This window comes from Cataglyphis hispanica, chromosome 5, assembly GCF_021464435.1.
Source record: "Cataglyphis hispanica isolate Lineage 1 chromosome 5, ULB_Chis1_1.0, whole genome shotgun sequence".
Taxonomy (NCBI): Eukaryota; Metazoa; Arthropoda; class Insecta; order Hymenoptera; family Formicidae; genus Cataglyphis; species Cataglyphis hispanica.
In genome coordinates, this window is record NC_065958.1 from 10,839,678 (window position 1) to 10,863,218 (window position 23,541).

A 23,541-nucleotide genomic window follows, 5' to 3' on the forward strand; every position below is an offset into this window, starting at 1 on the left:
GTGTTCCTCCGATGACGGAACAAATCGGTGATTCGCGAAAGGTGTATTCCGACATGAAGGACGCTGGCGGACACACCTCGTCGTCGTCGTCGTCGTCGTCATCGAAACCTCGCACACACCACTCGGTTTCTCTTTCTCTTTCGACTGGCGGAAAGTAAAAGTGAGCAGGCGCAAAACCATAGGCCTATACTAATTTAATCGGAATTTATGCGCCCGTTATCGATAAAGATTGCCAGCTCTGCCAGGCTCGCGATTGTAGGGAACATATTCTAGAAATGATTGTTTAATAATATTCCGTTATAACGTTCGTCCGCGAGCGTACGTACCTACGTACAAGGTGAGCCGGTGTGAAAGGTAATTGCAACGCGGATGCATTTTTATTTTCGTAGTTCTGCTTCCAGCAGAACTTTATACGCGATATACTCGCGTCTGTTGCCGATAACGCGAGCGAAATTCCAGATTCTTGCAACTATTTGCCGTCTTCTACTTATCGGTCTCTACCGAGAACTCGTTTGGATCTTCAGAAATTTGCGAGATTCTAATCGTTCTTATCCGCATCAAGATTATTTTTACCTCAAGATCATTTTCTTGAAATAATCCGATAGATGAAGTAGAGAAAAAAAAACAAGATTTTAAAATTTTAAAAGGTTTTTTTGTCTCAACGACTGTCGATCGAGCATAAGAACGTTTAACCGCTAATAATTAAAATTATCGATCGACACATCAGCTGGCAATCAATTTTGCGAGCATTGTCAATTTTCTGTTTTTGCTGATCGATATCGAGAACCGAGTGTCGCCTGCGTTTCATCTACGAGGAGATACGTTTTTCTCCTCCGGCGGTGAGCGGCGTGACTCAAGTGACCTAACTGCTTTATTACCGTTATTATTAATATATATATATATATATATATATATATATATATATATATGTATATATCAGCGGCGAACGCGTCTATCGCTTCGTATAATATATAATTATTGTCGAGAGGGATGCTTTCCAGACAGACGAGGCGAGGATCTCGTCTCGATTTTTCCGCGAGAATTTATTTACTCGTCACGATGATCGAAGGAATAGTGCATACGAATTCGATGACCAGGCGATTTTATTACTATTATTATCTGTCGATGCATTAAATGATGATAAACGTCTCTACTCTGCGATGGAAACTTGCCGCGCATCTTTACGCCGTTAATCGAAGTTATAAGACTTTGCCAAGTTAATCTCTCGCACGATTTCTCGTCGAGTGCTTTTACTCTTTAGAATTAATCTGTACGCGCTAAAATTATCATGATATCGACAGCCTTCCTTATTGTAAAACGTCGATTTTGCTACAACGTTAGTTAATTGAAATTTATAATTAAATTATGATATTAAATTTATAATTAATTTACGATCAGAGTTGATGTCGATGAAACTGATCATCTCGACATTTGCGTATCGGCTATATCGGAGAATACGAACAATACGCTTATTCGTCCCCGTGATAATTGATTCTCATATCTTAAAACGCTACTGTTATCTTCGTTACAAGTTGACGAAAAGCGTCGATATAACGTCATAATTTAACATTAGATCATCCGAGAAAGCACTTAGCCGCTCTTAAACTCGAGGAAGATTCTAACTCGGAGCTTTATCACTATCATTATCGATCGATCGATCAGTCGATCGTGTCTCGACGCCTAGCGAGCCTAGCGAAAGGCTTCGCTTTTCGACGGGGCGCTTTAATTTTGTGCGAAATTTACCTGGCGCCTCCATCTTCCACGGGCACCAGCCGGACTCGAAGCCGTCGGGGAACCTAGCAATTTCCCTTACCACCGCCATATATCAATGCGCGAAATTCGTAGAAACCGTGAAATCTATATTGTGCGAGATTGTAGATGTCCGCTGATCAAAGGGCGCCCGCGGAAAGTATGCTCGATCACGTGCAAGCCGATTCGCCAGTTTCGTCTCTCTCTCTCTCTCTCTTGTCGCTCGCTCGCTCAGCACACGGCATTAGGGTCAGTCTAGCGACTTTATTACTATCATCAACTATCAATATATAAATTGCTGGATATCGTGCATCCGTAATGGCCGCCGACGGGACGGTTCGGCGAGACGTTTCAAGTCCACTTTGTTCGGACGATCGTAAATTCGCGGTGAGAGGAATATTTTTAACGATGATGTTATTACTATCGGCGAATTAATAGCTCAATTGATGCCGCGCCGCGACGGATCATCGCGCTATTAATTTTTCATAGCCGCTAGATGACTTTCATGGAAAAGCCAAGTAATAATAAGCTTCTAACCGTCTAATTGAGCTAGCTCTCGCGAAACCAAACTGGCCAAGCTCGACTTAGCCGTGCTTAGTCGCTTGTCACTGTGTTTTGCGGGTTCGCGGGCAAAAATCACGAATTTACGGCGCGAAGTTTCGCTTCGGGAGTAGTGCGCTTAACGACTTGGACGTTATTAAAGGGGGGAGTCGAGGTCGCTTCGCGAGGATGAAGACGACCCGCGTGTACGCGCTGATCAAAGGCCGAAGTCAAACGACTCGGCAAAGAGGCCTCGCGAGAGCCGACATCTCCCGTCCTATCTCTTTACGTCCTTCGCAAAGTCCTATGCACCTTTAATGACTTCATTGCCATCATCATCCATCAATGTGTGGCAATGGATGCCAGCCGCGCGTCTATCAATTGCCTTCGCCGATAAACAATCACGTCTTTCGATGACGTTATTTAGCGATTAAAGTTTCGCGATTGGATACATCAATGATTCATTATATCTTGAGAAAAGAAATCATTCCCTCAGTTTATTATGTTATCGGTGTCGATTAATGGTCGCCTCGTCGTAATAATTGCCTTTTACCGCCCTGATTCGATCTCATTACGATTATTGCTTAGCACGCGCCAGTTACATTCTCTCTTATCACTCTCAGTTTGACTTGTGCCGCGTGACATTCCACTCTATATTGATTTTTTTTTATATTGCATATTCATTGAATTATTGAGATAATTTGCATATCTCTAGTATATATCATCACTTTATGAGATATATTAGTAAAATGCGTAAATATTTACAACATATATATTGCAATAATGTCAATAATGTCAATATAATTATATATAAAAAAAAAATATGAAAAACTTGACAAACATAATATTTGTAATATATGTATAATATTTAAACGAGTCGATATTTTTAATGATTATTAATAGCATAGTCTTGTCAACTGACATTTTTAAATAAAATCACAAGTAATAAATATTATATAAATTAATCCGCAATACACTTAATTCGGCCCTAATTCGGAGCGATTGAATTCACGATTAGAAGAAGATCGTCGCGTGTCCTCGCGCGAGGGCCGCTCCTACATAGACAGCATTCTCGGGATACCAAAGGTTTTCTTTGCTTTTGCTTCGAGCAAAACCGTGCGCGTCTCGCGTGCGAGGGGAGGGGAACGGCACATCGATGAGGAAAGTGCACTCGAGATATGCGCTCGTGCTAGAGCAAGTGCAGCGAATACCGCATTGCTATCACTGTTGGATATCTTTTCGAAATTATACACGAATATATATTTCAAAATGACAACTGAGTAAATCGGAAGTGATCGCTATTTTTAATCCTGTTATGGTTGCAATATTTGCATTTTATGATTATTATTTAAATAAAGATATATTCCATTTATTCGTCATACAGATAAATATATGCGCGTAATAAATGCATTTCTATATAATTAATAATTCTAATTATAAAACTATATGTTTGCGTAGATATAAATTCACATACAATTATGAGAGTAAATTAGGTTTGAAGAAATTCTGCGGGAAAAAGCGTGTTTATACGAATGTTATAAATAAATCTCTCGGTATTTCGTAAGAGAAGGTCCTCGGGAGGGTGCCTTAAATTAGCGAATACGAATAACAACTGCGTTGGCCATGACGCGGTTAATGACGCGGGACATATGTCACCCGCGCCAGTGTTGGAGAGTTAGCCGTTGACCGAGATTCGCCGCGGCGGGCTTCTACGAGGAAAAGCAGCATGCGGATATGCGAAACCGCATCCGCGCGCGCACCGAGAGATGCTAAATGTGCGCGCGTGGCGCCTCGACATTTTCCTCGTGCTATTAAAACGGGGAGAAGCGAGGAAAAGTCGTTCTCCGAAAGAGAGAGAGAGAGAGAGAGAGAGAGGGAGGGAGGAAGATAAATAGAAAGAGAGCTCCGTGGACACATATTGCTCGCGCAGGTCACGTTCTGCGTACGAGCGACGCGATCAAATGGGACGTTCGGCTGGCTTCTTCTTCTCCGAAATGCCCGCGGAGAAAACAGCGAGCGAGAGACTAGAATCGCGACGGCGATTGAATGTCAGCCACGCGCGGGATATCGAGTGACTCTGAATTCTCAGCGAAAACGACGAGCGGAGGCAATCGAGTCGAGCAGCCGTTCTCGAATAGGTAGCGTAAATAAATGCGTTCATTAAAATATTTTCTATACAAAAACATCTATATCGTTCGTATAACAGGATTCTTAATTTATTTTATTATTTTTCTCGCAATGTGAAATGTTTTTAAATTTTGAAACAAAAATATAGGAGCGTTGATATGAAGGAGAAAATGAAAATATCGTGACAAAAAAAAAAAAGAGGAAGAAATTTGAGATATATTGCAATTTAATTTCCATTATATTCTCAGAAAAATAAAAATTATACATTACTATTATACACTTTTGAATTACAAAATTAAGTGAATCACATCAGTAATTCACATATCGAGCAAATCAAAAAGATAGTTTGCATTTTATTTACACACAATTATGTGGAACGCATATAAAAATTCTATTTTTAATTATAATTTTCTTAATTATTCTGAAAACTATTAGGATTAAAAACTCACGTAATTCGTATCTCGTCGTCCGATCTTATCTTCGCGTGAAAAGCTAAAACGGCGTAAAACGGCTTTTGAATCGAGAAAACGGTGTCGTCCGCGGAAGGCGAGACCTCGCCGCGGGAATCGCTTACGTCGCGCCGGACGCGGATGTCCTCGTCGTCCGCGCGGATACGCCTCGAGAAAATAGCAACGCAATCGGAGACGACGCGCGCGGAGGAAGCACGTAAGCGCCGTAACTGCATTTAAATATCCGGCGGAGCACGCGGTGCGGAGGCCCCCGATGTCATCTCCGTTCCAACCCGGAGCGGAGGAGAGCCTCCGCCCGCGCCCCCCCCCCCTCCCCTCGTTCTCTCCTCCCCTCGGGGAGGATCGGGTCGCGGGAAACGGGAAACGGTGGAATAAACCAGAAGTCAGCGGAATCGAGAGATCGACGTTTGAGTGAGCTCGCGCGCGATACGTAATCTCTCTTCTTCCTCGTCGCCGATGGAATGCGCGAGTATCGCGATCGCGCGATACTCTACAGCCGGTCTCGCGTAATCCGCTCCTTCGCGCGACACAACATAAGTATGATTTATCGCGGGGGGATTTCGCTTAACGTCCCTCTTTCTCGCGGGAATCTAAATCTACCTCCGAATCAAAGGGTAGATCGTCGGTAAAGCCTCCTTTCATGCCTCCGGCATGAAAAACTACACACACCGCTCGCGAGTATAAATGTCAAAATCGAGAAAATAAAGTAGTAGAACGACACACGTCGTTCAGTGCTTCGGTTGCAATGTATTCGGGATGAGGGAATAGTATAGTGTAGACTGCAGGGAAAAAAGAGAGAGAGAGAGAGAGGGAGAGGATTGGGGGGGGGGAGGAAGAGGAAGATAACGTGGCCAGCATATCTTTTATAAGAGATCGCTGTCTCAGCACGGTATTGCGCTGTGTGAGCGAACAGCGAAGAAATTTATATAACGATCTCTCGGGCGGGTTTGTATGATCGTTTGCATCGAGCGTGTCCTGCTGCGATGTATTTACGGCATGCGGAATGCTTTTCTTCAAGAAAGTTGAGATGATTTTATTTAGAAAAATGTTTAAAAACATAATTTTTGAGATATTGTGAAAATTGATAAAGAATTCATTAAGATTGTTGATGTTTGTTGAATAAAAAAATGTGCTGTTTTACTTCATTCTATTTATTAAACCTTGCTCCGGTACATTTTTCGCGACTTGAAAAATTTCCCGTTTAAAATTTCTCCGTCAAAGCGACACATACTTGCAATCCGAAGAATATACAGGAGGCATGTTTATATAAAAAATTTTATAAAAATTTAGACACATTTCTGTGTAAAAATTCAGACAGTATGTCTGCGAGATAACTGCGGACACTTAGTCTGAAGTTTTAATCAATTTCTTTTTTTAATATATATATAATATATTTAATATATATATAATTTAATATATATAATAAAATTTAATATATATAATTTTTAATATATTAATATATATAATTTAATATATAATATAGAAAAGCGAAAAAGCACTTCATCGTTTAATCGTTAAAATTCTCTCGTTTACTAAACCGGTCGAGGATAATTTCAATAAGTGTCTCGAGAAACATTGTCCTCGGGGAACAATCCGTGCTATTCGTGTCAATTAGCGCGCCTCGGGATCTCCGCGCTGCTCGCTAGCGCAGGTGCACGCGTACTCGCGTGCTGTCGATGCGTGTGTAAGTGTGAAAAGGTGTGCGCCAAAGGCCGAGGCGCGAAACGGGCCGTACTAATTACCACGATGCAAACGAAGCCACTTTGAGCTTACTCGGAGCTTGACTACGCCGCTTGCCGATCGCTCCGCTTTCAGGGGATCGAGGTCGTTCGTAGAATAAGGCGAATAGTGAATAACGCTCGTAAAGTATTTTCTTGCGCCGATACTTGTAAAATGGACTCTAAATCTTTGGCTAAAAGTGCATGTTACACTCGAAAAATTTCGACTAAAGTTAAAGGAATATACATATATATATATATATATATATATATATATATATATATATATATATATAATTATTGAACCCATATGTAATTATAATAAAAATTAATATTTAATTCTTTTTATTTATTTTTATTTATTTATTTTTTTTTATTAAGATAACACATCAGTGCGCGAATTAATTTTGAAAGCAAATATCGAATTGATGGAAAGTTAATTCTTGGATTAAATTCTAAATTCGTTTACATCCACATCTTTTGAAAGAATAATTAAATTTTCACGAGTTAACATCTGGGTCTCGCTTAAACCATATAGTCTCGTATCGCACAATATGCTCTCCTTGCTGTACGATAGACCCCTCTGCGAAAATATATTCCCACACGTCGGCATCGCGTTTGATTACACGTCCGGCGCGATCGTTTTGACGGAGACGCAGACGGGGAGGAATGACGAGAGAGAGAGAGAGAGAAAGAGAGAAAAAGAGAGAATCTCTCAAGCCTGAAACTTGTGTGCGGTATCATGAAAGGCGCGATTACCCCGGCTGCTGATTGGCGTTTACCCTAGCACCTTGTTATTTGGCGAGCACGCATCCATCGATTCTGCGCATATTAGCCGCGCGTCAGAGAAAACTGCAGAACATCGCCGCATTCCGACGATGATGGAAATCGAGTACGCCGAACCACGCTGCGGAACCCCTTTCGCTCTCTCCCTTCGTCGTCGTTGTCTCCCCGCTTTCGACGCTAACACGACGTTCGTCGGGCCCCGCGGGGCCCCCGCGCTCTCGAACGTTGGCCTCGAATAACTGTCCGGGAATGCCGCAAAAGGCCCGCGAGGCATTCCACGCGAGCCGCGCGCTACAAGCGACAAGCAGATAGCCGGCTCTTTTCTCAAAACGCTTTTACTAATTTTTAGTAAGCTTTGGAAATTTGATTTCAAGGTATTATTTGTTTACTTTTTGGAAGAACGTGGGGAATTCTCATGTAATTTTATTACGTATACTTTATTTTAATTTTTTTGTGGTAAAAAATGAAAATGATATGCTAATAAAAATAAATACAAATTTTTATTTTAACGAAAACTATTCAGTTTTTTTTTTCAGTAAAAAAAAAGAAGTGCCGCCCAGCGTTATTTAAATTACGTTGAAAATCAATGATATTTTAAATTTTGCTAAGTGTTCACAAATATTTTGACGATGTTGAGAACTTCATCGACATCGATATACGAGGGTAAAAAACAAGAACGTTGTCGGTGATATTGCGTCGCGCTGCGCCGCGAGGAGGAAAATTGCGAAAATCGACTTGCGGGGAGAACAATTTCGCAAATATCGTCACGGTCGAAGCGTACGCATCGTGCGTGTTTGCGTCGTAACACGTCGCAGTATCTAATAATATCGATACACACCGCATTGCCGGGATCGTCGCATCGTGGGATAGAAAAAAAGCCGACCGCGAATTGCGTTTTAATAAGAAATCTCGTCGCGTAACGAGTCTGATTTGTCCGGATAAGAGCATGGAGATAGCGCGACGGTGACGGTCACCGCATATACACCGGTATTATTTATCTGGAACGGTTGCAGCGGCAGAAATGCATCGTGTACCGGATGTGGCTTACGGGTTCTCTCGGTATAAGCATACAACCGGAGAGCGAGCGACCATCTGACTGTCGTTGACTCTGTATAGCGGCATGTGTATACCGATTCCTGAGTTGCACGCGGATACATTGTTGGTTGCACCACACGCCTTCCTCCTCCTGCCCCCCCCCTCCCGCCCTCCTCCCCTCCCTTTTCCCGACGCGTGCAGCCAGATGACGTGACGAGTGGAAAATAGCCCGGGCAGCAGCAACAGCGGCACATAAATGTGGTAGAAATTGCGAGGTTGACGAACGCCCGCGTACGCGGGAGAGAGAGCGGGTAAGGGAAACTGGGGGGAATTCCTGGGGGAGAAAAAAAAAAGGAGCAAAACGCTGTTTATTACGCCTGGCATTTGTCGTTCGTACGTATGTGAGCGGTGGAGGGCTCTCTTTCCGTGAGGAGGAGACGAGGAGTCTCCTCTTCCGTTCCCTCGCGGCTGCTGAGCACGGAGACGACGCTCATTGAAAACATCAAGAAAACGAGGGCTTCGGCGCGATTTTCCGCGTACATTTGCCGGGTCTTTCGCGGGTCTTACTCGTATATCGGATTATTATATGGCACGCGATACAATTTGCCAGCGTAGCGCGACAATGAACAGGTGATTCGTCTTGCGCTCATGTAGCATCATGACGGATCTCGTTATTGAGTTGACTCGAAAGGTATATATTGATGAAAAATTGATGGCTGATCAAAAATGACTAATTTAATAAAAAAAAAAGTAACAGTAGATCTCAAAATGCACATAAATATATTCTCGAAAAGTTCAAAGGGGATATGAGTTACACAGATTTCGAAATGTCACTCGTCTCTACATATTTTACATCTCCAAAGATAGACGATACTTTCTGATAAATATAAAATTTGCGCGAGTTTATTCAAATTCGAAGGCCGAAAGAGCCTTGCTTCTCGCTTCTGTTCTCGACTTCGACGTCCGCGTCGTGATACGTAAAATTCGCCGCAAAATTGTTACTTTACGTCCCGAATTCAGAACGATAACACGACGGAGTTTAATTTAACCGCCACTTGTGGTCCACGGAATGCCATCCGAAGACACCATATTCGACAGGTCTCAGGTTCCGGTACGGACCTCAGAGAAATGGAGAATCGAAAATGCGGGAATTCTCCGCCGGAAGGTTTCGATGTCGTGTCTTCCCGAGAGAGAATTTTCTTCCTTCCGGGAAAACGTGCACGAGAGGAGGCCCGCTCTCTCTCTCTCTTGTATAATTTTAACACGCACGCGACATTGTCCGAATCTAAAATACGTGTATCGGCAGCTCGTACATCTGCTGAGCATTTTCTCGTCTCGAATAGAAGTAAACAAATTACCGTGATACTCTCGACTCTCGACTCCGAGATTATTCCGATACCTGACGAGAGACGGATTCGCATGCGCTTTCCCGACTTTCGCTCAATTTCTCAGTTAATTATCGCTCGTCCTCATTGTTAATCTCATTGAAACTATATCCACAATTAATCTATCGCTCTCGGAAAGATTGTAGATTTTCAATTCTACAATGCTTTATTTTCCTTCATCCCTTTTTTCGAGAATTGCAACGAAAAAATGTCAAAATTATTTATACAATATTAATTATATGCGTAATAAAAATCAAGGTATATCATATGTTTACTAAAATCTTTATTAAAATAATTCGATAATTACTATATAACTTGATAATAATGTAAATAATATAGTTTGTGATAATAATGCAAATATAATAATAATTCGCTAATTATATAATAATATAAAAATAAGTTGATTAATGTACAAAAAAATTTAACTACGATAATAATAGTTAAATCCTTTCCAATCTAGTCAAATCAAACGGAATACACTTGATAAACTAATGATTCAAGAAGAGCAGTCCCGCGAGAGAAGAATCCCTCGCCGGAAGGAGCTATCTATAATTGCTAGATTCCGTTTAAATTTGGCCGAGTACAATTCCAGGCCCGACCTCACCTGCTCGTCACTGTGACGTATTACGTCACGAGAGAGTGTTAGGGCCACGGTTCGTGAACCCCGCGAGAGAAGAGAGAGAGAGAGAGAGAGAGAGAGAGAGAGAGAGAGAGAACCTGAACAGAAATAGCCGACCTAACTCTCGTAGCGAGACTAAGTCGAGAGTCCGTGCCCGCGATGCTATCTTTACTCTTTTTACCCTCACTGGGTCTACGAAAATACGTAAAGGTCCCATTCACACGAAGACCAGAATTCCTGATCGTGAGCGCTTGCGTCATCCAAAACCACTCACGCGTAAACGAGCCGGAAATCGGTGAATAGAATCCGCTATTAGCCAGCTAATGCATTGTCGCCGTCTATTTTCAGATCGTTGCAAATGCGTATATCGCGCCGGCACAATAATACGCGATTGTGAAATTGACACCTCGACATTTTAAAATTCGATGACTCCGGTTAAAGAGTTCCAGTTGCTCTTTAAAAGTCTCGCGATAGTGAATGTGAAAAGTTAACATGCACGTTTTTTAAATACAATTTTGATGGCGCTAATTGCGCGCTTGGAAATCCATCTGTCGATCTACATAGAACTTGTAAACTCTTTGAAAAAAAAAAAAAGAAAAAAAAAGAACTGGAATTTTAATCGTATTTTAAGATCGTGGTGATAATATCGCATAATTAATAACACGGATACGAGCGCGGGTCGTATTGACCATAAAGTTTAAGAGTCCACTCCAATTTCCGCATCACTCGCGGCGATATATACAAGAAACATCGGGTGTGACTAATAGTTATTAATTCTCGTGTTATGTCTGGCGGGCATAATCTAAGAGAGAATTGACGCAACCGTCAGTGAACACGCGCCAGAAATATTCTCTCCCGAGGGGGAGACGAAATCACGCGCGACGATATACGCGAACTATCGTCGCATCTTCCTTTCTCGAGATCGATCGTCGATATATTTCGGCCACACTATTTCGTCTCGTTCATGCGGGCATGCTAATTGGAGGAAAGCGACGAGCACGAGCGTCTTAATTCGCGTATCGTGCAACGAGATAAATTCGCCCGTTGTGGAAGCCACTCTCTCTGTCTCCCTTCCCTCTCACTTTCTTTCTCTCTTTCTCACGTTTATCTCGGCCTATGTTTATGCCACGCGTCGTCGTCCTCTGGCATCGAACCGGATTTATCCGAAGGCACACTCGGCTCCGGTGGTGCATCGGCTACTATACTCTCGCGCGACACCTTACTCGACTTGGTAAGATGACTTTTCCTACGTTAAATATAGCGACCGCGCCGCGACGATGCCGTCAAAGGGGACAGAGGAGAAAGAGGAAGTATAGTAATCGACGAGGTTGCTCCTTAAAGGATTGGCGCGACATTTCCATATTGGCGATAGAGCTTTTCTATTTTCCGCATGCGCAATTATTATTCTTCTTATATTTATTATTATTACATATTATTATTACATATATGTACATAAATGTACATAAAATATAATTAACTTTTTTATCTTATTATAAATTATATGTATATAATTTAATTTTTTATGTATATATAATTTTTATTTAATTTTTTTTTTTTTAATAATGATATTGTCATGTGAAAAACGAGAGAGCACATTTTCGGACAAAGTGGCGTCCGATGAGCGATACGCGCGAAATAATTACTTTATAACATTTATCGAACCTTTTTCTCTCTGTCTCTCTCTCTTTCTTTCTTTTTTTCTTCCTCTCTCGATCAGCTTTCATATGAAATGGACCAGGAAATATCGCTGTCTGGTTGGCATTTCGAGAGCGAGCCGGACTCACCAGGGACCGAGTACGCGAAATAGATTTTCCAGTAGGCTTTATCTCTTTATCTGTCGTCTAAGCCGTACCGCGTTCCTACACGGTGACACATAATTTCCCGCCGAACGGTCGCGCCAGCGCCAGCGGGCTTTTCCGTCCCCCTCCCCCTCCCCCAATCCCTCACATGGCTGGGGTGTGTATTATATACCGCCCGCGCGCGTTGGTTGGTTTTTCATTTTCTCCTTTTCCGCCGTGTTCCCGGACTCGAGGGACCCGGGGGGCTTTGTTCACAGTCGATCTGTCCGTGAGAAATTTAATTATGCGAGCAAGAAACGGCCTGGAAAAGAAAGTTCTACGAACGCGAACGGGTCCCGGGATACTCTTGCCAGCGCCGCACCTCACCTTTTTATTCCACCATTCCGGTGGAATAAAACTGCACACCGGCATGATGCACCGTAACCGGACGGTTTTTTTCATCGTACGGGCCCCGGCGGACTTTTCTTGCCTCGCTTACTTGAAGCGACCCGCGGCGGCTTCAACAGTGCAAGATTGTTAATTAATTTTCAATTTTACGCGACTCTCCGATCGTGTGACTTTTGCTGCGCCGGTTTGCAGCGGATTCTGCAGCGTAACGCGGCGGTTTTCAACCGCGCTCAAATATATACGTACGTGCGCAAATAATGCGGCACGTTGATTAAATATTGCGACACATTATCGCTCGGTGCTATTTCTCTTCCATAAGAGTATTGCTACATAGTGTTTAAAATTTCTATTCTATTAATATATATATACATGTATGTATAAAAGTTTCTATATATATTTCACGCACATCAACATGCTCGCGAATTAGCATTTAATCTCGGCTCTCGCTTGATTATACGAACCGAACGGTTGAATAGCCATATTATTCGGTTATGCTGCATAGCTTCTATAATTCGCATAAATTCGAATTATATTTCAATTAACAATTTTATTTAAATCAAATTTGAATTTATTGCATTATACGAATATCAAAATATTAATGGTGAATTAAAAGAATATCCAGATATTTGAATATATTAGGGAAATAAACTCAGATTATAAAATTCGTTTTTTTTTTAAGAAATTAATTAAGATATTTCTTGAAATATATATAATTAATTTAGAAAGCCTTCTTTTATTCCGTACAATTATCGTGTTACACAATTTAGTTCGTCAGGGATATAACAAATAAGAATTAATTAAATAATAATTTTTATTAATAAAATAATAAATAATAAATAAAATAATAAGTAAGATAATAATTAAGAAAGTTGATTAAACCGTTTAGTAACATAATGGTATTCCGATCAGAGCCGGGATCGGGAGATAGAACACCGAGAATGACGGGAGTTTTCCATTGCAGAGATAGCGTTGCACGCGAGACTGTTTATTTTTCAATTGGCGATTTCCGAGAGACTCTGTACATCTTTCCACTTTCAAAGAGCGAATAACATCCTGTTTTCGCAGGCGATATCGCCTTTGCTTTGACAATAATGCCGCGCATGCGTAACGAGCAAAACGAGTTAACGTATCGCGAATTGTGGGGAACAAAGTCGAGATACCCGAGTTAAGAATTCGAGAGTTGGGGAATATTTTCCGTTAGAGATTTGTCTCTACTTTAAATTCTCACATCGAAGAATCCGTCATTAAATCAAAATTGTGGGACACTGTGTATGCAGATTATCTACATAGGCTTACCGATGGGAGGAGTACGGGAATTGTTATTGCTGATAAAAAGCGCGTAAATATGCCATTTTATTGTAGCTCGCACACGTTTCATCGATTGTGTGCCGTTGACGTCACGCTCTTTTTTTTTTACCGTAACACTATCTAACGCCGTAGTTGTTGACGTTGCCGGCGGTCTAATCGAATCCTATCTGTCCGCCCACAATTTTATCTCGTAACACTGTTGATGAAACCGACATATCAGCGTTATACGATTTCTCGCCGCCGTTACACATTCAGGAAGCTAATGGAATTTTCTGAAAGTCGGGCGAACGTGCTCGATTTTACCCCAGGGTACAACAAATATTTACTTTTTGTTTTCTGTTTTTCGTATTCTTAGAATCCAGGAATTATTATATTTCTTTAGTAAGTAATTAGGGGATCGATTTCTTCAAATGCCGAATCACTTAGTAGAAATCTGATACTTGATCCTTCCTAATATTTGATGTCTTGATGTCGAATAAAAACAATTTATATAAATAAAGTATTCCAGTTGATATTCACAGCTCAAGTCATGATATCATTTTTTTAATTATAGTTTTAATTATAGTTAATTATATATTTTTTAATTATTTTATATATCTATATGTTATTACGATTTTATTCATCTTATTTTTATATTTGATTCTTTATTTTATATATTATTATATTTTACATTTTTTTTAGATCTAATCGTCGATTGTCAATGCAGTTTGTTTTGCGATTTCAATTTTTCGTTCTACGCGTTATACTTGATGTTCTATTTTATCGATTAGAAGCTCCAGGATAATAAAAGATTCTTAATTTTCCTCAACTTGTACATCACTCTATCTAGAAAGGCAAGGGTCTGTCTTCAATCGGGATGCGAGAGAGGAAGCCTGATGCTCTCGACTTCGCTTACACGCACTTTCGTCACAAAACGAAAGGCGCGTGTTGCGAATGTCGTCATCGATGCATCGCGAGTCACACGGAGTAAACTTCTTTCCCGATGCACCGCTATGCACCCGATGACTGATTTTAAGAGCTGATAATTAAGAGCGGTTCACATCGTCGATGTTAACTGGATTCTCCAAATTATTCCACGAGAGTTCATGTTTTTCAAGTTTGTTAAGATATTACATTGCATTTGTTATTACTATATTATATATTGCCTATTGTGCCGTGTATTATTATTGTTATTATTATTACTGCGGCTGTAAATCTACGACTATGCATTGTTGCGACCGCGGGATTTTTACGGGATCCATGATCACCCATTGTGATTGCGCGACACAATCGAAGCGATAAAAAGATGACGGAATTGTGTGACGCGCAGATCGAAACGCTCGCGAGCGTTGTGACGTCGCCGATGTTACCCGTCGACTTGGCACATTTAATTGCCAGCTTTCCCGCCGCAGTTTGTCAGTTCCCGATTAGGTTTACGTCGCCGATGACGACGGCGCTTAGTTTTGACAGGAGGGATATTACGTTGGAGCGCGAGCGCGAATCCGTGCCCGAAACACTACCATCACGTAAGTTCCTCGTGCCGTAAGTTTCTCGCCTCGTTTTGTAGATTGGATCTTGGAGCGTGGCCAATGTGTCGCAGGAGATCTCGGATATATTGTAGCGTAAATTTCTTAATTTTTTTTGAACGCCGTTTTTTCGGATACTCATCGACACGTCTCACGTCAATTGTCCGCGAGGCGAATCTGTGATTATGGCTTTCAATATGGCGTTGTACACAATCTCTCGGGGTACACAAGGGAGGGGTGAAATGTAGAGTCAGCGGGGGAGAAAAAAATTTCACGCTATATAACAGTTCCCCCATCGCTCTGTCGATGGCCTGCAAGAAGTGCCATAATGTGTCCTCGTACTTCACGAAGACGTCGAGGAGACTTCTCGGTGAGTCATAAAAGTTACAAAGCTGAATTTCTTCCACGCTTCTTCGAGCGTTTCGATAAACTATGAATGGGGAGAGTACGAGGGTATATTTTTCGCTCCGCGTTATCAGATTAGATCTAATTTATATTACAACAGAATTTCGAATCCTTACGAATTTAAAAGCGTATGAAAGCAGCGATCCGTCAATGATCATCGACTCGTTCCCGAAATAACGGCACATTTATAAACTGATATAATCGTATAAGTTAGCCGATAATTTTAACTTTTACCAACACGCGCGATTCTCCAAGGATCGACTGTCAGATTCTCACGCTTTCGGCTTTTTGGCGATCGGCCCGGTTACTAATACACATTCGCGAGTATTTTACACGCGCTTCCGTGTTCACGTGACGGCACGGCACGCGACGTCACGTTGGAAGCGAGAATGAGACGTACGGTATACTTAATAAAAACAATGTCAATGTGTGCCCGCATATAGATCAAATTTCGTCTGTCGTCTCGCCGACAGGCCCGAATCGCGAATGGAGATTAAATCAGAAGCGAGATAAAGTGAAACGCCAAAGCGATAATAGGGCTCGCGATAGCGCCGAGCTTGATACTTAAAAATTAAATTAACCTGTGTCACATTATCGAGCGATCGTGACACGCACGACGTTTCGAACGATGCTATCTTTCGCACGTATGGAAAAACATATAATGTCGCTGATAAAAATGCGCGTCACGATATATACAATACATAATCGTGTAGCAGAAATAAGCAGAAATTATGCAATTCGCAGCTGTGCTGATCTGTCAGTCGCGATAGATAACGCGCGATGACGTCTCGCGGCGACAATACTTGTCCGCTCATTAATAAGAGAGACGCGCGAGATCCCGGCAATAACATTTTATCACAAAATACTCGATTTAAGCTCCATTAAATTCGCACGCTCGAGGTCACGCGTGTCGGAAACTTACAAAAACGCTCGGCGACTCTCGGCAGGTATAAAGGCATGTAATATCGATATGTTCTCAGGTGAACTCCGAGAGACCCATTTGGCTGCTCATCTCGCGCACGCATACACGCATATACGAGCACTTTATTTATTACTACTACGTGCATCCTCTATACTTAGAGTCTCCAAAAATAAAATAATTCCCCAATCGTTAGCGATGCTCTAAAATTGTGGATCTAGATCGCGCACGCTATGCGAGAACGATCGCCGAATTGGGATTCATGTTAACCTCGTTTTGCGTAAAACCGTGATAATTGTAACGTAAAATTAATTGAGTTTACAGTAATTCATTAGTCGCACGCGATAAACGCGTTCGCGCCAATATTGACGTATATTGCGCGCGTTCGCGAAACATTTGCGAATAAATTTTTTTCAGGAGAATCTTTTATTTTGGGAATGGAAGAATTTCGCGATGCTATTGTCGCAAAACTCAAATTCAAAATCTTCAATCAATTCAAACTCAAAATCTTATCGCACAATCGCTCGCGTTTGTTTATTAATCAAAAATTAATTACAAACGAGCCAAATCTATTAATAGCGGTATTTTATTGCAACACCGAGTCAATACTTTTTATGAGAGTGCAGTATAGGAATAATTAAATATAAATTTGAAGAAATCAATATATTAACGAACCGGATTTATGCGAAAAATATCTCCATATATCATCAACTTAGAAATTGGAGAAGCTGAAATTATATGAATTTCAGAGGCAGTATGACAAATTTTACAGAATAATTTTTTTTTAATGTTTTCTTTCTCTTTTGCTCTCTCTCTCTCTCTCTCTCTCTCTTTCTCTTTGCATCTCTTACGAGAATTTAATACTACACGTCGTCATTATAATTCGTCGTATTACATCATGATATTAATCGCGTTACATTAATCGTGCTTACATTATTCACAGTCGGCGATTTTGTAACCAAACCCGATTTTACACTGCCGATTCGTGGCAAACGCGAATATAATTCAACCATCTTCTCGATCTATGGATTCGATAAATTTATAAGCCGGTCGTGCGTGTGCGCGCGAGCGCACACACAGGGGGCAGTTACACAATTTGCATGTTTACACGTGACTGTCAAACATTTGCCCCGGGTAAACGTCGTGAATGCAGACTGCCAATGGGAGATGAAGGAGCGGGAGGAAGGGGGGAGGAGAGGGGAGGGGAGGGGGTGTGGAAGGGAGGACGAAGGGTGGAGGGTGAAACGTTTCTCTCTACCCTTCGATTTGATCGTCCAATAGCAAATTCCACGTGGTAGTCGCACGTGCACATTTTGCGCCGTTTCTACACACACACACATACATATCTAGGCTGTGGGAGAGACTGCGGGAAATCTCTCGTGTGAGTGCATTAAATATCCGCGGCTGCAAGATGCGCGCTGCAGGCTGCGTGCACCTGCACCCCGCATCGTTCCTAAGAAGTTGCGAATGCGGGAGAGATTCACGTTGCGAAGACGCGATAAATAATCGGTGAAAGAAGAAGTAACGACGGCGGGAGAGACGAGGGGAGGGGGGGGGGGACTATATCATAGATTATATCGACAGGCGAACGAGTTTCGCGACGAGGAGGGAGAGAGAGAGAGAGAGAGAGATCCCGCGCAAAGTGAACCACCGCCGGCGATACTATCGACACGTATTTATACATGGCTCGACGACGCGCACCCTTGGATCGCGATAACGCGTTATCACGGAGCCGCGCGACGGCGTCATTGGGGGGCCGAGGAGGATGAGGAGGTGGAGGGTCGGGGTTGGGGAGGGAGGAGGTTGGAGGCATAGGGAGGGAGGGAGGGAGGGATGCCGAACAATGGCCGCGTGATTAATTGCTCCGAAAGCGCCAGAAAGCTAGAAGTGATGGATGTTGTTCGGCGCGCGCGCGCCAGATGCCACGGCCGCCAAGTATAATCGCGCGAGATGCGAGAGTGGCCGATCCGGAAAGATTATCGCGCGGCGGAGAAAGGCTCGCGCGGGAGAGCAAAACCGCGTGGAAAAATAAAGCGTTTCGCATCCGCAGTTACTCTCGTCGACGTGAAGCCAGGAGCTTTTTTCCCTCGTCTTCTGGTATGACGTGGTCGGAATTGGCGACTTCTTATGCAAAGCTGCTTAACGAGATCCATCCTTCCTGTTTTTATCAATATCCGATTTATCACGCTCTTTCCTTATTCCTAAATATATTATTATTATAATATGCGTCCTTATCGAAAAATAAAAGTTAATATTAATGAATGAACGACAATTAAGATATCATTAATTAATGTCACCGAGCTTGCGTACGTATGTGTGCGTGAAAAATGTTTTATACATCTTATCTTATATTTCTCTATAGGAAAAGTCCCTGTGGAAACAGGGATAAAGGGAGGAAAGCGAGAGTTAGATAAGAAAGTTTAGTAACGGCCGATACACTTCTGATTTCTCATCCGAGAAATGGAAGAAACCAGAAAGCGATAAAAATCCCTTGGCAAAAGCTACGCTGCTTAAATACGTATTTCTCATAATTCTCGGATTACGAAATAGAAATACGCCTTCGATAACGTGCGTGGGTATGTGTGCGTTCGGATCGTCTGGCTCATCGTAAATTATCCAACCTTATGGGGGATTTTATTTCTTCTTTCGTTTTTTTTTTTTTTTTTTTTTGGCAGCGTGTGTGTGTCGTGGCCACGCAGCCATGCGTCAATTGTCGCGCGTGTTATCGCACGTCATGGTGACATCGCGATTAGGGAAACGTAAATATTTTGTTCCGGAGCGACCAAAATGCCTCCGGCGTAGAATACCCGACACCTTACGTAACGCAAATCATTCAGATAATCATGGAAATCTCATTCGGAACACGTTTTCGTGAGAAGGAGAATCGATCGATCCTGCGGTTGTCCCGTGATAATGAATGAAATTTAGACGGGGTCGTTTCTATTTCTGGCGCCGTGTCGTCGAAACAATCATTGATACGAGATATCGTTAATTAGATACTTATTGACTCCTCGCGCGTATCGATTCATTCTATCTCAGTGATCATGCGTGTTATGGCTATGAATAGGCCGTTATTAAAGAATAAAAACATCTCGTTCTGTTGACACAATTCAAGCCTCGAGCGTATATAAAAATAAGATAAAACATCACGGGGTAATTAATTTTCGAACGAAATTTCTCATAATTCGAGAAACTGCTGGCATCTCGCGCGCTAATATCTTCGGAAAGTATTCAAGACTGTCAATTTGCTTATCGTTAAAATTAAAGTCGACGAAATATTCAAATATACTCGGCGAAACATTCGAAAGGCGTTTCTCGAAGATTACACACTCGAACGCGAAACGATATGTTATTACGAGGAGAGAAACCAACAAAACGAGCGAAAGGATGGAGAGAGTCCTGGCGCACAGGATCGATATCATTAGGGCCCCACAATCTCTCCTGGACATTGCCGGACGATGTGTACGTAAAATGACCGGAAATTTCGCGCCGCCTTAATCCAATCGTCGCGCGCCGCACGCACGATTGTAGACGTACTCGAAATCATTGTTTATGGTGGCTATTACTGGCCTCTTTAGAGCCGGGCATCGAGTTGCACGTGAGACTTTGGTGTGTGCGTGCACATAATGCATCAACCCTATCCCCCTCCCTCCCTCCCTCCCTCTTCTTTGTCCCGTGCTTTATGGCATAATATAACGTTAGAAACGAGAGTTGAATTCTCGCCGGTATGCAAAGTGTCCGGTGGTGGTATTTCGAGCGCGGTGCCGCATTTTTTTATATTCCCAGGCGCATAATTCCGCCGACTGCAAACACGGTATTATTAAAGCGGCGGCGAGGGGGGGACGGGGAAGGGGTGGAGGGTAGGAAGGAAGAGGAAGAGGAGGAGGAGGAGGAGGAGGAGGAGGAGGAAAATGGGAACGCGGGCGCAAAGGAAGCGCCGATGAAATAGTCCGAGTGCATCGAAAAGCAGCAGGAGGATACGGGGGAGAGGGTGAGGTGGGGTGGGGTGGGGTGGGGTGGGATGGGGAGGGGAGGGGCGCGCATCTCGCACATTATCTTTCGACGCACTTCTCGCTGACGCGCGACGAATTTAATTAATGAAGATCGCGTGGTCGCGCCGCGTATTAAACTTCTAAGAATGTACGTGACCGGCCGACGTTAGGGGGGTGACGAATGATAATTCGCCAGACGGTTCTCCCAGACGGTGTAGTGCCGTTACGCCATACGCGCGATTTTCTACGCAATTGTACGAATTTATATCGAGACCGTTTCTTCGCGCATTGTATTTTGTTAATAATCCAGTTAAGCTCGAGGATCGCACGATGTACACGCGAGAGAGAGAGAGAGAGAGAGAGAGAGAGAGAGAGCGAGCTATTCTATCTCTACGCGTTGGAGTTAAAACTTGAAGAGACTCCTCAGCCTCTAAGCAATAATGGTCTTAATAAATGGAAAATATGGATCCTTAACATCGATTAGCGTTTTGTATTTACGCGCAAACTCGCAGCCGCATGTTAAACATGTAACGGGCGAGGCTGAGCGCTTAAATACGTAATGGGAAGACTGCAGCTAATGTAACGGCATCATAAATAAAGTATTAGCGTCAAGCCACAGGCATCTTGTGTACGCCTCACTTTTTAGTAATGAAGTTACCGTCTAGTTTCTTTTCCCGAAACTGCTACCGTCCTTGCAAAGCCCTAAATAATTCCGAGTTACTTTATAAATAAAGCAAACATTGCAGGAAGGATATGACTCAACTGTCTTACGAATGAGAGAAAGATGAATTATTATTGATCACTCCGTATATCACAATGCATCGCGTGTCAAATCTGAAAGTAGATAGTACGGTCAAGAAAATGAAAGATCATATTCTTTTTACATATAATTTTTAATAATACTAAATACTTTGTGCTTTTACGCAGCGCTCATTATGCCTGCGATAATCTATTTAAACGCGAACGACGAGGAAAATGTCATCGACTCATCTCGATTCGAGACGGCAGGCACTGCAAGAGGATTTACGATAAAATTAGATTTTGAATAGTTAACGGTGCCGTTATTTGCTCGTAGACGGCTATTTGCGCCGTTGACGAGCATCTGAGACTTTACGATATTTTTCGTCCAGGATCCGCTCCGCGTTTTCCTTTGTTTGCACGCCGGCGACTTAACTCGGTTACCGATGGGGAGCCGCCAGACGCACAGACGATACACTCTATTTGTTCTCTTTTGATTTACGGCGCCTACCTGCCACCTGACCGGCATCTGCATTCAAAAATATTTTCGACGTCCGTTCAAATTCCGCCCAAGCGTAGTGAACCTTTTAAATTTTTATACCTGCTTATGGGAAAATAAGCGACGCCGCCAATCGCACCGTTTACAAAAGCCCAAGATTGGGTGTCCTTGTAGCATGTCCGATAATTAGAGGCAAAGCGGACGCAGTCACAATGATGTCCAGCACGACAGAGGATCTTGAAAAATATTTTTCAAAGTATCTTTCTTTTTTTTCCTTTGTATTTACGCACTACTCCAACATTTTTTTCTGTTTCGTTCGTCGATTAAATGTGTCCGATAATTAGATGAATGGATATGTTTGATAATGATATGATAAGGATATGACCATGCAGTATGACGAAGAATCTTCGAAAGTATTTTTCAGATATTTCTCTTTTTTGCCTCTATTTACGTATCGCATCGACTTGGGTTTGGAATTTTTCATTTTGTTTTGTTTGTCGAGTAAATAAATTCAATAAAAATAAGGAACAAGGAATAGATAAATGAGTCTGAGCTATAGATTTCTTTTTTTTTTCTCCATTTCAGTGATAATAGAATTTACTTTCGGAGCATATTAAAGAATAAATCATTACATATATAGGATGGGCCAAAAACGTTATAGCCAGACTTTGAGATTTTATAGGAAATTTAATTCTGAACAGAAAGTTTTTTCTATAACCATGGGTTGAAAAATGCTTCCTTAAACGGTTAGCGCGCAAAAACCTCTAAAGTCACGGTTATTTTATATTTTCACAAGTATCAGAAAAAGTATGCGTTTTTTAACAAAAAGTACCGAAACAAAAGTTGTAGAGAATTAAATTGTTTACAAAAAAGTATTTTTTCTCTAATTTTTACTTTTTGTTCAGAATGAAATTCTGACCGGAATGTTTGGGCCCACCCTGTACATTGTTTTTACACTTTACTCTCCGTCGTAGGCTTAAAAAACGTCTTAGCTCATTCTCGAAATATGTCGGAGCTATTTATTAGGTGTTTATCCGGATCGTCGACGGTGATCGATGATACGCATAAAGAGCCGTTGATAATCGCGATTCACTAACAGGTGGCACGTACCGCACCGTATCGATCTTTGTAACGCGTCAATTGCTCAATCGTTGTTTGCCGTCAAGGAGTATCCGTTCTTCGACGGCGGGTTTGTTATTGCTGCGAACGACGGAGTGACGATGACGCACGAATAAGCTCGAATAAGCCGCCGTGAAGTGCGATGTCGCGATTGTCAGTTTGTTCACGCGCGTGATCCCGACCGAGGAAAGAAAACACGTCGTCGCGGGCGCAGGAGAGTTGAAGGCGAAAAAAAAAAAATATTTTCGCACTCTCCAGGCCGTCTGGCCGTCCGGGCGCGCCGAAATTGCGCCGAATTGCATCGGTTACAAGGCGACGAGCTGTTTAAACCGACCCCGAAACTCTCGTGTGATTTCGACATTGCCTCGCCAGACGGACATGATATACGATGTTACCGGGACGCGAAAATTATGCGCAGGAGCAAATAATTGCGTCGCAAAT

General features: G+C 42.3%; 2 protein-coding genes across 4 annotated transcripts in view; both read left to right on the forward strand.

Moving 5' to 3' along the window:
• The window catches only part of LOC126849880 (3-phosphoinositide-dependent protein kinase 1), a 287,984-nt gene that overhangs the window by 239,614 nt on the left and 24,829 nt on the right, over positions 1 to 23,541 (forward strand). The gene's annotated exons all lie outside the window — the stretch shown is intronic.
• Positions 1 to 23,541, forward strand: part of LOC126849903 (dexamethasone-induced Ras-related protein 1) — a 460,128-nt gene that overhangs the window by 207,227 nt on the left and 229,360 nt on the right. Inside the window, exon 1 of one of the 2 annotated variants that reach the window (XM_050592282.1) lies at positions 19,432 to 19,439. The exons of the other annotated variant lie outside the window; for it this stretch is intronic. The gene's annotated coding sequence lies outside the window, so the exon portion shown is untranslated. Of the gene's footprint in view, positions 1 to 19,431; positions 19,440 to 23,541 lie in introns of those variants that run through there. 2 annotated transcript variants of the gene reach the window in all.